We start from the raw sequence: 16,084 nt of genomic DNA, 5'->3' as shown, positions 1-16,084 counted from the left end.
AATCTATTAAGTGAATAAGTTATGGGAACGGATCACATAAATATCAATCTGAAATTCTATTAAGTAATATAACAGTGAAAGACAAAACCACATATTACTAAACCATAAAGTTGATAGATCAACAAAATGCTACAGAGATATCACAAGCGTTGAATTAAAGCACTGACAAAAGTGTCCCATGCTGTCCCTTCAAATAGGGATGATGAAATGTGGGCAGACTAACAGTGAATTTGTAATTCAAAACCAATAACCTGTTAATAGCCAAAGACTAAAGAGAATCTTGAAAGCAGCATTGGAGAAGTGACTCATCATGTGCAAGGAATCCTCAGTAAGATTAACAGCCGATTTCTCATTGAAAATCATGGAGACCAGAAAGCAGTGGGATAACATAGTCAAAGAGCTCAAAGGAAAATAACTGTCAACCAAGAATTCTATGTCAGCAAAACTATTCTTTGAAAATGAAGGAGACATTAAGACATTCCAAATAAAAACAGAGTTCATTACTAGCAGACCTGCTCTACAAGAAATAAAGGAACTTTTCCACCAAGCTGAAAAGACACTAGACAGTAAATCAAATCAATGAAGAAATATAGGAGTAAGTATAAAGGTAACTGCAGAAGTGAATATTTTACAAATAGTATAAAAGTATTTTAAAATAAATGTAATATAGTTTAATTTTTTAAATATTCTTAAGCATTTCTAAAATATTTAAAATGGGATAAATGTACTTTTTTCTATCTGATTTAAATGACAAAAGCATAGAACTGTTGTTATAAACCTATGTTGAAAAGCACACAATCTATAAAGAGGTAACATGTGACAATAAGAGTAAAGGAATAGAACAGAGCTATATAGGAGCAAAGTTTTTGTATATTATTACATTGGTATTAATCTGAATTAGATTGTTATAAATTAAGATGTTAACTGTAATCCCCAGGGCAACCAATAAGCAAATAACTCAAAAACGTAGAGGAAAATAAATGGCAAGGAAATTAAAATGTTACTTGAAAAAATATTTAACATAAAATAAGGTAGTAACAGAAGAACAAAAAAGACAAAGATACGTAGAATATAGCCCAATAGCATAAATAAATCCTATCTCATCAGTAATTGCATTAAACTTAAATGAATTAAACACTTCAATTAAAAGACATAGATTGGCAGAATGGATTAAAATTTTAAAACAAAATTCAACTATATGCTGTCTACAAAAGACACACTTTATACTCAAAGACATAAAAAGGTTCAAAGTAAAACTATGTAAAATATATACACCATGCAAAAAGAAACCCCAAGAGAGCTAGAATGGTTATACTAACAAGCAAAACAGACTTTAAGAAAACGCTTGCTACTAGAGATAAAGAAGGACGTTTTATAATGCTAACAGGGTTAATTCATCAAGAAGAGACAACCAATATAAACATACGTAAGAACAGAGCCCCAAAATACACAAAGCAAAATCTAAAATAATTGAAGCGAAAAATGGTTAATTCAACAATGATAGTAGGAAACTTCAATACCTTTCATTCCACAACTGTTAGAACAACTAGACAAAAGATCAGCAAGGAAACAGAAAACTTGACCAACACTATAAATCAACTAGTACCAACAGACATCTACCAAACAATCTACCCAACAAGAGCAGAATTTCTTTTTTTTTTTTTTTGAGACAGAATCTCACTCCGTCACCAGGCACAATCTCACCTCACTGCAACCTCCACTTCCTGGATTCAAGCGATTCTCCTGCCTCAGCCTCCCAAGTAGCTGGGACTAAAGGCGTGCACCACCATGCCCAGCTAATTTTTATATTTTTAGTAAAGATGGGGTTTCACACATGTTGGTCAGGATGGTCTCGATCTCTTGACCTCATGATCTGCCCACCTCGGCCTCCCAAAGTGCTGGGATTACAGGCATGAGCCACCGTGCCTGGCCAGAATGTACATACTTAAGGATATATGGAACATCCTCCAGCAGGCAATATGTTAGGCTATAAAATGAACCTCAGTGAATTTAAAATGATTAAGTCAAAGTGTGTTTTCCAACCACAATGGAATAAAAGTAGAACTCAATACAGACCAAAAAAAGAAATGAAAAATCACAAATATATGGAAATTAAATAACACTCCTAAATAATGAAGAAATAATAAAGACTAGAGTGGAAATAAATGAAATAAAGAACAGGAAAACAAACACAGGATATCAGCAAAGACACTGCAAGAGTACTACAGACCCTTTACCTCACACCTGTTAGAATGGCTATTATGAAAAAGATCAACAAAAACAAGTATTGGCAAGAACGTGGAGAAAAGGGAACCATCTACACACCATTGAAAGGAATATAAATTAATACAGCGATTATGGAAAACAGTATGGAGGTTCCTCAAAAATTAAAAATAGAACTACCGGCCGGACACAGTGGCTCAAACCTGTAATCCCAACACTCTGGGAGGCCAAGCCAAACAGATTGCCTGAGGACAAGAGTTCGAGACCAGCCTGGCCAACATGGCAAAATCCCACCTCTACTAAAACTACAAAAATCAGCGGGGTGTGGTGGCACGCATCTTTAATCCCAGCTACTTGGGATGCTGAGGCAGGAGAATCACTTGAACCCGGGAGGCAGAGGTTGCAATGAGCCAAGATCGCACCATTGTCCTCCAGCCTGGGTGATAAGAGCAAAATTTCAACTCAAAAAAGAAAAAAAAAAAAAAACTACCATATGATCCAGCAATCTCACTTCTGAGTATATATCCAAAGAAAATGAAATCAGTATACTGAAGACAATGTGTACTCCCATGTTCACTGCCGCATTATTCATAATAGCCAAGACAGGAAATCAGCCTAAGTGTCCATCAAGAGATAAACGAGGTAAACGGAATACTATTTGGCCTTTAAAAATAAGATTCTGCAACATGTGACATCACAAAAAATAATATGTGAGGCAATGCACATAATTAGCTGGATTTAGCTATTCTATAATGTATACATATTTGAAAATATGTTATACACCATAAATACAATTTTTGTCAGTTTTTAAATGTGAATAATGAACATAAGTAAAAATTTAAAGCACTACAGACCAATATCCTTATGAATATAGATGAAAAAATTCTGAACAAAATACTAGCAGACTGAACACAGCAAAATATAAAAAGGATTATAAGCCATGACCAAGTGGGATTTATCCTAGGAATAGAAGACCGGTCCAACATATAAAACTCAATCAATGTAAAATACCATATTAATAGAACCATGTACAGAACCCACATGATCATCTCTACACAGAAAAGGATTTGACAAAAATGCACACACAAATGCCCACAGAATCATTGTTCATAATAATCCAAAATGCAAACAATCCCCATGTTCAGCAGCTGATGAACTGATACAATGTTGTTGGGCTACAGATTGGAATATTACTCAGCAATACAAAGGAAGGAAGCACTGATGCATGCTACGGCATGGATGGGCCTTTGAAAAAAGTATGCTAAATGAAAAAGCCAGACACAGAAGTCCGCATATTGTATGATTCTATATATATGAAAGGTTCAGAAGAAGCAAATCCACAGACACAGAACATAGCTTATTGGTTGCTGGGACCTGGGCAGAGGGAAGAATTGGAAGTGACTACCAATGACTGTGGGGTTTCCTTTTGGAGTGAACCAAACATTTTCACGGTTTAATGGTGATGTCTGCACAACAAAGCGAATGTATGAAAAACCACTGGATTGTACATAATAAAATGACAAGTTTTATGGCATGTGAATTACATCAACTTTTTAAAAGTTGCAGTCCATCTCTCCAGTATTTACAGGTGTTACAACCCAAGATAAACTCACAAAAATCCTTTATAGCCTCTTACACAGAGGCAATACTATACATTAACTAAACTCTTATCCACCTGAATCTGCTTCAGGAATCTGCCCAGCTAATTCTAGTGCCTTACTGTTTTGACTTCTTGGTTCCATCCCAGCCAACTCCAGCATTCCTGATTCCATCCAAACATCGCTCCCTTCTGCCAGCTCTGTTGGTTCTGGCTCTGAGAGCTTCTGCTCTCCTGGACTGCTAGGCCCTCCCAGAGGCACCCAGTCATTTTTGTCTTCCAACTCACACTGCCAGGCCCTAGGGAATTCAAAATTTTAACAGCCAGCCCCCTCTGCATTAAGTCTCTGCTTCCCAGGACTCACTTTGCTCTCCATGTGCACCACGAATCCCAGCAGGCACACACAGCCCTTTTCAATAGTAACCCAAGATCTGACTCATCCCCTTTCATGCTGCTGTGGTTTGCATGTGGTTTGCCTGTCCCCACCAAGTCTCATGTTGAAATTTGATACCCACTGTGATGGTGTTGGGAGGTGGTGCCTCGTGGGAGGTGTTCGGCTCATGGGGGCATATCCCACATGAACGGATTGGTGCCATTCTCAAGGGATCAAGTGAGCTCTCACTCTCATGAAACGAGACTGTTTCTAAAGGAATAGATTCGTTCCCTGAGAGTGGGTTGTTATAAAGCCAGGACACCCCTTGGGTTTGGTCCTTCTTCGCAGGTGCTCGCTTCTCCTTTGACCTTCTCCACCAAGTTTTGATGCAGCACAAAGGTCCTCACCGGAGGCCAGCAGATGCTAGTGCCATATTTCTTATACAGCCTGAAGAACAGTGAAGGAAAAAGACCTCTTTTCTGTATAAATTATCCAGCCTCAAGTATTCCTTTATAGCAACACAAAATGACCTAAGACAAACACCTACCTCTCTTCGACCCGCTGTGGTTTTCCCTCCTAGCCATGTCCTTGGACAGGATGCTGCTTTCTATACCCACATCAGACACTGACCATGGGAATGTGCAATGGCGAATTCACAAATATGAGGCATTTTCCCTCCAGTTTTTACTGTTTACCTGATTTACTGGTGGCCTCAAAACCTTTTGATTCAAGCTCAAAGAGGTGGTGAAAATGAACACAAAAAGGGAAATAAAAAAGGAGGTAATTGTTAGGTTTGTTCTTTTGTTCTTTTAAGGTTTTGTTCTTTTTTAAAAAATAAATTTTACTGTGTATTTTTGAGTTTTACAACGTGATGTTATGGGATACATATAGACAGTAAAATGGTTACTACTGTGAAGCACACTAACATATCCATCATCTCAGAGTTACTGTGTGTGTGTATGTGTGTGTGTATGTGTGTGTGTGTGACGAAAGCAGCTAAAATTTACTTATTTAACAAAAATCCCTAATACAATTTTATTAACTTTAGTCATGATGTACATTAGATCTCTCATTTGTCCAATATATCTGTTTTTATTTATCCTTTGATCTACATCTCCCCAATTCCTCTCCCCACCCGCAACGCATGGAAACCACTGCTTTATTCTCTACGTGTGTATTAATATTTGAGATCTTTTTAAAAATATTTCATATAAGTGAGATTATGTAATATTTCTCTCTCTGTGTCTGCACATTTCACTTAGCATAACGTCCTTTAGATCCGTCCGTGCTGTGGCAAATGGCAAGATCTTCTTTCTTAAGGCTAATACTCCATTGTATACATATATCACATGGTCCTTATTCCTCCCTTGATAGACTTTTTTTTTCTGAGATGAAGTCTCACTCTGGTGCCCATGCTGGAGCACAGTGGTGTGATCTCAGCTCACTGCAACCTCATCCTCCCGGGTTCAAACGATTCTCCTGCCCTAGCCTCCAGAGTAGCTGGGACTGCAAGCATGCAGCCACCACACTCAGCTAATTTTTGTATGTTTAGTAGAGATGGGGTTTCACCAAGTTGGCTGGGCTGGTCTCGAACTCCTGACCCCAAGTGATCCACCCACTTCAGCCTCCCGAAGTGCTAGGATTACAGGTGTGAGCCACCACGCCTGGCCAATTCCTCCCTTGATAGACATCTTAGTTTCCACATCTTAGCTATTGTCAATAATGCTGCAGCATACATTGGAGTGCAGACATCTTTACAAGGTAATGATTTCATCTCCTTTAGCTATATTCCCAGAAGAGGAATTACTGGGTCATATGGAAGTTCCATTTTTAACTTTAGGAACCTTCATCCTGTTTTCCATAATGGCTATACCAAAATACACTCCCACCAACAGTGAACTAGGGTTCCTGTAGTTGGTGGTTACAGAAGGTAGCATGGGGAAGTCTTTCTACAGACTTAACAGAAGTCTCTTGAGAGTGGCAGAAGAAACAGGAAGTCAAAATGAACAGACTACCTCTATACCTGGGGTTTTTCAAACTTCCTTCCAGGAAGCCCTAAAGTCCCCCAGATGCTTCAGGGCTTTGACAAAGGACAAAGAAATGATAAGCAGGTGAGGTCCTAGATCACCCCTGCATTAACTGAAGTATTGGCCATTAAAAGTAATGGCAAAAACCGCAATTACTTTTGCACCTACCTAATTCTTCAATTTCTGTGATTTATATGTATAAGGTTTACCTGAGATTTTGCCAAAAAGTCTAATGCATTTGCAGAACCCATGAAAATTAAAATAAATTTAAAATGTCTCTCTTAGAAAAAGTTTAAAATCCTTTACTTTAAGCCAATCTCAGGAAACACTCCCTAATGAAATAACCTAACAAGAAACCTTGAGGGTATGGCACTCGCAGAATATTTACAATATGAGCTAATATTGTCATCTGAGATTGAACATTGAGACAGGCAGCCACTCTCCAAACCATATCAAGAACAGACCTACCTAGCCCACGGGACAGAAAATGGAAGACAAATGAGTTATGGACCATTTCCCTACTTTCTCTCCCTGTGGAAATTTAGATCCTTAGAGCTACAATCTGAAACTCCAAAGAGCACAGATCTGGTCTGCTTTCCCCGCTCTCCTTCAGTGTTAGACGCATCCATTCACTCGAACAATTCTCTCCAGCACTCTCTGAACAACCACTACTTGCCAGGCGTGAGCCAAGGGATATGGAGCACCTGCCATCATGGAGCTCAGGACAGACAGAGAGACATGCAAACAAATCATTATAAACACAAGCCATGCATAAGCTGTGGTAGAAGCACAGACATGCTCTCCCAGGGACACAGGAAGGAAACAACCTCTTCATGAGTCATCCACCAACATACTCATTTTATAGGTATTGGTTGTATTTATAGTATGCTGAAATTAGTAAGGCTCTGGGAAGTACAGAGGCACATCAGAAAGGCTCCAACCCTCAAGATGTTTAAGGTCTAGTAGGAAGATAAGACACTTTGCAAACACAACCATGCTTTACACGTGACAATTCTTATCATTGAAACGTCTCCCAAAATCGTGTCTTCCATGTTGCCTCCCTGGTGTCATAGACGATAAACTTCCTTTACACAAAGCTCCAGTGTGGAATTCTGAGGGCCCTCCTTCCTAAGGCCAATCCAAATTATATCCATCCTCTCTCTCTCTCCCTCCCCCTCTTCTCTCCTCTCCCTGGCCCACCCTCTCTTCGCCTCTCCTCTCCTTTCCCTCCCCCCTCCTTCCTTCTCCACTAGTATATACATAGTCATTACTTGCATTCATTGATTTATTAAGTATTTACTGAGTACCCACTATGTGTAAAATATGAGGTTAGAAGCCACAATGGACATAAAAATGAAATAAATGAAAGGTGAAATCACGTATTAATAACAACCACCACAATAAGAAGCACTTTGCACTCTTTAACTCATTCACTCCTCACCTAAGCTTTGGAGGAAAATAGGTATTACTTTATGGATGAGGAAACTGACATCCGAAATTATGTGACTTGCCCAGACCATCAGATTCATACATAGGGTACAAAAATTTCAAGCAACCATCCCAGATTTCATTATTTAATGAATTCACAAAGATGGAATTAACATAGGTGCCCTCATACATCCAACTTCCTACTTAACGGTGCTTCTTCAAAGGCTAACTGGCACCTCAAACTCAACTTGGCCAAACCAGAATTCTTGACTTTTTCTCAAAAACCTTCATTCCTTTCTCAACCTCCATTAAATGGTAGCACCAGCATCCAACTGCTCAACCTGAAAACACAAGAGTCATCTTCAATTCATGCCTCATCACCCACTAGAAAGGCTATTAGGATAAAGACAGACAATACCAAGTGTTGGCAAGTATGTACAGAAATGAATCCTCATACATTGCTGCTGGGAATATAATATGGTAAACAGTTTAGCAGTTTCTTAAAAAGTTACACTGATCATAGGAACCAGTTATTTCTACTCCAAAATCTATCCATGAGAAATGAAGACATGTGCTCACAAAAAGACCTGTACATTCATAGAAGAATTATTCATAATACCTCAAAACTGGAAACAATCTGAACACCCAGCAGCAAGGTCTATCTGCTGCCACTAAGGAATAAAATGAAACAATTACTAGTAAGTGCAACAACATGGAAGAACCACAGGAACACTATGCAAGGTGGAAAAGTCCAAACAGAAAAGACTACATGTTGGATGATTCCTTTTCTATGAAATTTATCTTTAAAAAGATAACTATGGAGACAGAAAGCAGATCAATTGTTAGCTGGAGGCAGGTGAGCAGACTGACTGCAAAGAGGCAGGAGACAACTTTTGGGGGTGATGACAGTGTTCTAAAACTGGACAGCATTGATGGTTTCACAACTGTACAAACTTGTTAAAAAGCAAATTCCACTACTTTAGAAGAGGTGAATTTTGTGGTACATAAATGATACCTCAATATGGACACATAACAGAAAATATTAACATAGAAACCATCCAAGGTACTGTATCATGCCTTCAAGGGGCTATTGAGATGACTAAGACACCGTCCCCACCTAAAAGAGGTTCCGCTCATCTTCTTCCAGTTGCAGAAACAGGACAGATCCATGGAAGTTATTAGGTATCACGTGGCAAGAAATGACTGCCAAATACACACAACAGGCACTTTCTTGAGCACAACAAAGTTTGGAGGAAGAAGAGACGCCTGGAGCCAGTCACTGGGGAGGCCTTACAGATGATGTTCATCTCAAATGGGGCCATGAGGATGAGTGGAAATCAGAAACGTGGAATAGGGTGGGTATTCTCAAGAACAAACCCAAAGGCAGGAATGCTCAGGATGTGGCAGTCATCAGTGGGCTGTCTGGCTAAAACAGAGGCCCACAGGAGGGCAGGAAGAGCCCCAGGCTAGCTAACAGCTGCCAGAGGCCCGAAGCACCCACCCCTCACAGATTTTCCTCAAACTTCAGGCATTTGAGCACTGTGTTCACGATTTTTGCCATATTTAAAACCATAGTACGATTTACTTATGATTTACTTGATATGTTTTAAACTCACTTCTTCTTAACCTAGATTTTTAAAGGAAATTTTGTATTAAATATAAAGGGGAACCAGCTTCATCTGAAAAAATAAATTTTTTAAAAAATAAAAGAATGTTACTCAATTAGCAAAGCCTATAACGACCTCTAAACTCGAGACTTATTTCTATTAAAAAAGACGATAGCGAGTATTGAAGATTAAAAACATTCTAAAATTCTAAAACAGAAAATTCTAAAAGGATAGGGCAATCTATGTAATAACTAATTTTATTTAGCACTTACTATAGCCACACAGTGTTCTAAACGCTTCTCCTTTTGTGTCATTTAATCTTCATAAAATAATACCTACCTCTCATCAGGGTATCATCAACCCCATTTTTCACACTAGGAAACTAAGGCACAGAGACCTTAACTAGCTTGACCAAGGTCATGTAACTTGCCCAAGGTCATACAGTAATAAATTTCAGGGCTGGGACTAAACCCAGGTAGTCTGTCTCCAGTTTGTATACCCACCCGCTAAAATTGAGCCAATCCCCACATGAAATAATATTTACGAAGGTTTACATGGTTAAGATCTGTTTGATGAACTAAAAGAAAAAGAGACCAGAAGACTATTACAACGATCCAGGCATCAGATCCTATGAGTCAGTGGAGCCGGGCAGGGGTCACTGTCGTTAGCTGCAGGCAGCAGAGGGCCACAAAGCAGAAGCTGGGCCCCTGCCCAGGGATCTGGCCAGAAGGCAAACCTTAAAGAAAGTGGCTAAGGCCCAGGTCAGAAATGCAAAACCTACTGTGAAAGAGAAGAGCTAGGAAAACCACCATCCTCAGGAGGCCAGAAATCAGAACTTGGAAGCGTGGACAAGTCAGAGAGTACTCCATAACCAGCATGTGGAGCAGCAGGGTCGCTGAAATGCCAGGCCCTGCGTCGACTCCCGATGGCACCCAACAGCCTCTTAAGATGTGACACTGCACAAGTCCTTGCACATTTCACTTCCAAAACATAATATTGATACGAAGACCTCAATTTTATTTGTAAATGGATTTCGGGTCTTTCAAGAGGACAAAATTTAGCTGTACCTTGGCCTAAATCCCCTCTTTGAAATTCAAAGTACTTACTTAGGACTGGGATCTAATTCTCAGAGAAAGTATTTTAAAATTAAAATTAAGCAATACATTTAAATGCTATTTCCAAGCTCTGACAGGTCTGAAACATCGTGAATACAGACACCATTAATCCACAGACATCAAAATTGTGTTATTACCTTAAATCTTCAAAAATCATTGTTTAGGGAAAAAAACAGGATAGCAGATAAAACTGTCAGAATAAGAAAAAAAAAACCTCTTTGAATAAAATTTCCTCTGCATAGTTTAAAAGACTAAAAAACTTAAAAACAAATGATCTGGAACTGCCCAATTTGATATTTAACTCAGGTTATGTTAAATAAGCAGAAAAATTAGACATTGTAGGTTTATGATTCACCCTTGAAAAAATGTGATTTCTTATTTCCCTGGAGAAAAACTTTAAGTGCATCAATAGATTTCTGTGGATATCAAATATTTCTCCATCATTGTGAGTAAATTATATTTGGATCAAAATCAGATGGATTAAATTTCTCTTAAGATACCCAAGAGATTTCTAAAATACAGGGAAATGTGTCACATATCTAAAAACAGTATTTTAACCTAATACCTCCATGGAAATGTCTCTCAATTAGAATATTAGCCAGAAAACAAATCTAAAGTGAGTTTTAGATTTGACTAATTCAAAGTAACTTGTTAAAACTAGATTGTCATCTGCTGATGTTAAGATCAAATTCATAATCTTTTGGGCCCTTTAAAAATCTCTGGAAATATGGCTTTATATTTTTAACACAGAAAAAAATGTATCTGAGTGATAAGTTGGATGAGAGTCACAATTTAAATGCTATGTATGCAACAAAGAATGTAAGTATGGTTACGTGCTTCCAAATTCTTGATAAATGCACCCCCAGTCAGTGCCATCAGATTGGAGGCTTAATTATTCTCATCTGTGTTATTTCTGGCTTCCTGACTAGACTATAAACTCCTTAAGAGCTGAGATTATTAACTTTTCTAATCATCCATTAGCACCGTGCTGAGCACATCTAGTCCTTTGGTAAATATTGATTGAATTCCTACTCTGTTCACGGCACTTTGGTGGGTGCTCCAGGGATAAGGTGATAGAGTGAACACAGTGCCCCCTTCACAGGAGGAGCGGGTGGGATAAAACACAACCACACAACCGTGTGATGGGCAAAGGGGGTCACAGCACACCGGAATGGAGATCACAGAGAGGGACCCCTCAAGCCCCGTCACCACTTCCTCTTGCCTGTTTGGTTCGACATGCAGTCCAACCTCCAAGGTTACACAATTTAATGCCAGGTCAGTGTTCAAAAAGTCCCATCTTTCCTTGAGAAAACAACTTGGTAGGATTTAGAAGTAACACATGAGACCCTTAGTGCACGGATGTTAGCCAGAACCCACGCCAAATAGAAGTGCTCCATCTGTTTTGTGGGAGAAAAGATGACGTATGATTTCTTAGGAGGGCGAAAGGAAGGAGGGCTGGGAAGGAAGGTGGACAGCTTCGCCCTCAAGCAGGGAGAAGCTGTAAAATGAGGCTGTCTTGGCGGCAGGAGTAACCAGGGTTAGAGGTCCCCCTTCCGTGATGTCTGTAGTGTGGCCCCTCCCCCATCACTCCTTCCCCAGCCTTCAGGTAAGTCTAGGACATTCTCACCTGTGTTATGGGTCAGGTTTTGTAGGGTTTGTTTTGTTTCGTTTGTTTGGCTTTTTGATTTTTTAGCAGCAGGGTTTCACACTATCACCCAGACTGGAGTACAGTGGCGCCATCACAGCTCACTCAGTCTTGACCTCCTGTGCTCAAGCAATCTTCCTGCCTCAGCCTCCGAAGTAGCTGGGACTACGGGTGCACACCACCACACCAAGGAAATTCCTTAATATATTTTTGTACAGTTGGGGGTCTCACTTTGTTGTCCAGTCTAGTCTCAAAACTCTGAGCTTCAAGCAATCCTCTTGCCTTGGCCCTCACAGTGCTGGGACACAGGCATGAGCCACCAAAGCCATGGGTGAGGTTTTGATAGAAAATGAGACAAGAGTCAGCAGAGGGGGTAGAATTTGGGGTAGAACATTTGACTGCAGATCAAGAGGTCCCCGCTTCAAATCTGGGTACCCCCTCAATTTCCTTTACATTGGCCAGGCGTAGTGGCTCACACCTGTAATCCCAGCTCCCGGCACTTTGGGAGGCCGAGGCAGGCAGATCACCTGAGGTCAAGAGTTTGAGACCAGCCTGGCCAATATGGTGAAACCCCGTCTCTACTAAAAATACAAAGATTTGTCAGGCGTGGTTGTGGACGCCTATAAGTCCACCTACTCGGGAGACCAAGACAGGAGAACTGCTTCAACCCGGGAGGCGGAGGTTGCAGTGAACTGAGATCACGCCACTGCACTCCAGCCTGGGTGACAGAGTAAGACTCCAACTCAAAAAATAAAATAAATGAAAAGGAGTCAATTCAGTGTGAAAAAGAGGTAGCAACTGGAGATGCCTGAACCTTGAGGCGGAAGTAATCGTGAGAACACAAACTCCCCTAGTCACACATACACTCCAGAATTTAGAGAAATATTAAGGATAGCTTCACGTTCCCATGGTAACGAACTAGGGACTAAGCCAACGAGCAGGAGGCCCAAATGGCACGTGGGTTATAGAAGTCAGCTATGGGATGCCAGGTTCAGACCACCAAAGGAACACCAGCAGCCTCAGAGCAGGCCCCTCCACGTGGAATCAGCCACTGCCCCGTCCGCCTAGTTCTCATATGATGCCTCCTGATCAACCCCTTCCTGCTGTTGCTGTGGACGGCCCTCCAACTGGACCACGTGTGCAGCCCAGACAGACCTGCTGTGTTGGCTTGGCCTGTGGCCCTGCCCTGCCCTGTCTCCATTTTAATCCATGTTGTGACATCCTGCCCAGACATCTCCCTAGCATCCAACCTCAGCCTGTTTCCCGTTTGCTACTTCTCTGTCAAGACAGTTTATCTGGACTATGCCTTGCCCAACAGCCTTCTGCGGTACGGAAGACCTTGCACATGGTAATTAAGAAAGACTAGTCTTTAGCAAGAAAAGCTGTAAACAAATTTCACACTCAAGATGAAGCTGCCAAGGCCAGGCATGGTGGCTCACATCTATAATCCCAGCACTTTGGGAGGCCGAGGCAGGAGGATCGCTTGAGCCCAGGAACTCAAGACTAGCCTGGGCAACATAGCAAGACCTCATCTCCACTAGAAATTAAAAAAAAAAAAAAAAATTAGCCAGGCATGGTAACGCATGCCTGCAGTCCCACCCACTCAGGAGGCTGAGGTGGGAGGATTGCGTGAGCCCAGAAGTTCAAAGCTGCAGTAAGCTGGGACTGCGCTACTGCACTCTAGCCTCCACTCCAGAGTGAGACCTTCTCTAAAACACACAACAAAATAAGAAGAGACAGCTGCAGGCTGGCACAGAACTGACAGTCCACAAAGCACAAGGCCCATGTGCAGTCCTGTGGAAAGAACCTTGGCTCCTGGAGGAAACCACAGCATGGTTCTGCTTCCAAACTGCCTGAGTTTCAACTATACTTTCAAATATTCACATAGTGAAAACAGGGCTGGTCTCTGTAAGAAATTTCAGGAAAAAAAAAAAAAGATTTAAAAAAAATCTGCAAGAAGCCATCCCATAGAAATGAAATAATAATAAGGGGGGATAAAGTTAGTTCCTAGGCAGGGATATGGATTCATAATTGCCAGAGTAACTTCCCCTAGACTGAGAAAGAGAATGTCATAACTGTATTAGCAACCAGGCTGCTAGTCCTCCATCTTCTTTCTCTGCCTTTGCCTCAAGGGGAAAAAGAACAGAGAAAAAGAAGGGGGAAAAAAGCAAGTGAGACCATGCAAGAAAGAAGCGTGGCTTAGAGTTCTAATTCATCAGCTTCTGAGGAAAGGAGATTAATTCTGACGGGAAGAGAGAAAGTGCTAAGCGTAACACAAGAAAGCACTTAAAATTACCGCAAGTCAGGAGGAAAAAAGAGCCTCTAGGAACTTCGCTTTCAAGCACTTTTCATAAGTAAGCAAATTTGTGACCAGAGAAGTTAGGTAAATTGCTCAAAGCTGCACAGCAAATTAAGAGCAAGCCAAAACCCAGAATTCCTGAGCCCACTCTCAGGGGCCACAGTGGCTTCTCACCTGGGCTCTGATGAGAGAAGAAGCCCAGTTGACAGGGAAACACTTTGTGGCTTATGGGCATGACTGGATAGCCAAGAGCGCTGTAATGCTTAGCACCCAAGCACCAAATATGAAGGACTAAGAAAGGTTTTCCTTACGTTGAGCAGGGAGGGACACTGCGGGGAAGGAAAGAGATCCAAAGCTTCATGATGTGACACTTAAGAACAGTCAGGTTTAATAAGGGAGCTATTCATTTCTACCAGGAGCTCACGTCATGGCTGCTAAGTGAGAAAGGCAGTAAGCTGCGATGTTCCTGTAATTAATGAGCTTTATTTTTCTAGAACAAACATGGTCGGGTGTGGTGGCTCACACCTGTAAGTCCAGCACTTTGGGAGGCCAAGGAAGGCAGATTGCTTGAGCCCACGAGTTCGAGACAAGCCTGGGCAACATGGCGAAACCCTGTCTCTACAAAAAATACTTAGCCAGGCATGGTGGCACATGCCTGTTAGTCCCAGCTATTTGGGAGGCTGAGATGGGAGGATCACCTAAGCCCAGGATGTCGAGGCTGCAGTAAGCCAAGATCCTGCCACTGCACTCCAGCCTGGCCCACAGAGTGAGACCCTGCCTAAAAAAAAGAAAAAAGTACCACATCATATGCTGAGCCAGGTGCTATCTCTCACCTGGTACTTGAAACCTATGAGCCTGCGGGCAACGCTAAACTCTGCGGGATGGGGAAGCAGTCCCCAGAACCTCCAGGTAGGATCCTGCCAGTGGTAGAGTCTCAGCACACAGCGGTGAATACTGGAACAACACGAATGTCCAGCACGCCTGCGGCCCTAGCACGGCTTCTAAGTGTGGCTCACATGAAAAGCTAGCGAGGGACCACTGGCTCCAAATGTGATCCCCATTTATTTTCCATTCAAGACAAACCTTGTTAAGGATAAGGAAGGCATCCATGTTAATTCAGCTGCAGGTGAAAATATTCCAACTTGGACTGCCTTAAGGAAAGAGAGGCAAAGAGAAACAGGGAGATAGACTGGTTGTTTTTGGTCAAAGAATCCAAGGAAACGCTGAAGAGTGAAGCCATGGGAAGGGCAGAAAAATGGTTATAGCTAAGGAGCTTGGGACCAGCTACCATTTCTGCCTCCTCCCGTGGGCCTCAGCCTCTCCTGCTGAAAGCAGATCTTCTGCAGGGTGCAGCACCGTGGCAGCTGCCAGCCCTAGACCTTCACAGTTTACAGCTCCCATCTCTGGAAAACAGGCACACAAGCTGCAGGAAGCAGACGCTGTCCAGAAAGGGTCAGATGACCCACCCCAGGGGTCACTGGTGCCTGAGGGCAGAGTCCCAGTGGCCAGTCCAGCACCACAGCAACCATGTGAAGGGGGCTGGGCCAAGGCTCCCCAGTGAGCCTACAGGACCCACCTCCATGACAGCGGGCTCCACGCATGAATGTGAACATACACCCACACCAACCATTCATACACACCTCTCTCACGTTTCAGCTTCCATCCTGGTCTCTACCATGGGTATTACACTCGATGGCAAACTGGCTGAGTAGGGAAGGAGGAGAAGGGTAAAGAGGAGGAAGAGGGAAACAAAAAGCAGAAAAGGAAATT

At 41.8% G+C, this 16,084-nt stretch overlaps 1 protein-coding gene across 7 annotated transcripts in view; it reads right to left on the bottom strand.

The window, feature by feature from the left end:
• MSRA (methionine sulfoxide reductase A) overlaps nt 1-16,084 on the bottom strand; it is a 424,140-nt gene that overhangs the window by 384,106 nt on the left and 23,950 nt on the right. The gene's annotated exons all lie outside the window — the stretch shown is intronic.

This window comes from Pan paniscus, chromosome 7 (assembly GCF_029289425.2).
Source record: "Pan paniscus chromosome 7, NHGRI_mPanPan1-v2.0_pri, whole genome shotgun sequence".
NCBI lineage: Eukaryota > Metazoa > Chordata > Mammalia > Primates > Hominidae > Pan > Pan paniscus.
Note: the sequence above shows the minus strand (reverse complement) of the source record. Positions and strands in the feature narration are given on the sequence as shown.